The 1,808-nt window shown below is 47.7% G+C and overlaps 1 pseudogene; it reads right to left on the bottom strand.

Annotated features, from left to right (window-relative positions):
- Positions 1–437: 437 nt before the first annotated feature.
- LOC131767283 (heterogeneous nuclear ribonucleoprotein A1-like) lies at positions 438–1,603 on the bottom strand (annotated as a pseudogene).
- Between the last annotated feature and the right edge of the window lie 205 nt (positions 1,604–1,808).

Below are 1,808 nucleotides of genomic sequence, written 5' to 3'. Positions count from 1 at the left end.
ACCCAGTAACTGTCAGTTCAACTACACCAAGGTTTCGGAAGACAACAGCTTCTCCACCAGAGCAGGTTGTAAATAAATTTTAAATGGAAAGTGGCATCACCCTGAAGGAATACTAACTTCGCACTGTTGGGATAGTTTACCAAAATGGCTTCAGAGTAGACTAAACTTACACAGCACATTAAAAAAGAAAAGACACATTTATTCAGCGTCATGATCAGACTATTACATTTAGCAATCAACAGCATGGGTGCAAAAAAAAAAATCTACATTAAAACCGTTTGTTGGAAAGCTTTACACTTTCCACAGAACAGAAACTAAAATAACCTGTTATACAATTCGTCACAAATACAGTCGAGTTTTTTTTTGCCCATACACATGACTATTGTCTGAAACATGTCTTCTTTGTAGCAGCTAGGCCCTGCCACCAGTGTGCGTGGCTGAGTTCACAAATCTGTTGTAGCCTGGAGCTTCCCTGTCCCTTCTCTGGCTCTCCTCTCCTGCTAAGCTTTGTTTCCTGGCAGTAATCAAAATCTTCTGCCACCGCCATAGCTACTGCTGCTTCTGGAACTACCATAGCCGCCTTGGTTTCGGGGGTTGGCAAAGTATTGGCCTCCACCACCATAGGGGCCAGCACTTCTGCCTCCAAAGTTTCCTCCTTTCATGGGTCCAAAATTTGAAGATTGATTGTTGCAACTGCCAAAATCACCGTAGCTTCCACCACCACCAAAATGGCTTCCAACGTTACCAAACCCACTATAGCCATTTCCACTGCCGCCATATCCCCCGCCACCACGGCTGCCACCCAAGGCACCTCGACCACTGAAGTCTCCTCCACGACCACCACCAAAGTTTCCAGAACTACTTCGACCTCTTTGGCTGGATGAGGCACTAGTCATCTCTTGCTGAGATCGGGCTTTCCTTACTTTACAGTTGTGGCCATTCACAGTCTGGTATTTCTGAATGACAGTCTTGTCTACAGAGTCATGGTCATCGAAGGTTACGAAAGCAAAGCCTCTCTTTTTGCCACTGCCTCCATCAGTCATGATTTCAATCACTTCAATCTTCCCATGCTGTTCAAAATCATCTCTTAGATGATGTTCTTCAGTGTGTTCTTTAATGCCACCAACAAAAATCTTCTTTCACAATGAAGTGGGCACCAGGTCTTTGAGAATCTTCTCTTGCGGCGGCGCTCTTTGGTTCCACAGCTCTTCCATCCACCTCGTGTGGCCTTGCCTTCATGGCCGCACCCACCTGCTCCACGGTGGCATACGCGACAAACCCGAAGCCTCTGGAGCGCCTGGTGTTTGGATCCCTTATTTCCACACAGTCTGTGAGCGTCCCCCACTGCTCAGAATGGCTCCTCAGACTCTCATCGGTTGTTTCAAAGCTCAAACCTCCGATGAAGAGCTTCCGCAGCGGTTCGGGCTCTTTGGGTGACTCTGACTTAGACAAGACGGCCGTGGAGGTGGTGGTGGGGGGAGACGTCGGTGACGCTTACTCGGTGGCGTCCACGGGCAGAAAGGCTATTTTAACCATTTTTAAGTGTACCTTTCAGTGGCACTAAGTGCATTCACATTCTTGGGCAACTGTCACCACCATCCATCTCTAGAACTTTTTCATCCTCCCAAACTGAAACTCTGTTCCCATTAAACAATATGCCAGTTAGATTGTATGGCTTAATGATGGGTCGGTGGTGGGGGTCTGGTCAGGTGAAATGGGCTCCTATGGGAGTTGGTGGGAATCCCATCGCTGGAGGTGAGCAAGCAAAGACGGGTGTCAGATACAGGGATTAGCTGAATGGCACTAGT

This window comes from Kogia breviceps, chromosome 12 (assembly GCF_026419965.1).
Source record: "Kogia breviceps isolate mKogBre1 chromosome 12, mKogBre1 haplotype 1, whole genome shotgun sequence".
NCBI classification, from domain to species: Eukaryota; Metazoa; Chordata; class Mammalia; order Artiodactyla; family Physeteridae; genus Kogia; species Kogia breviceps.
The sequence above is the reverse complement of the archived record's forward strand: the minus strand, read 5'-3'. Positions and strand labels throughout refer to the sequence as shown.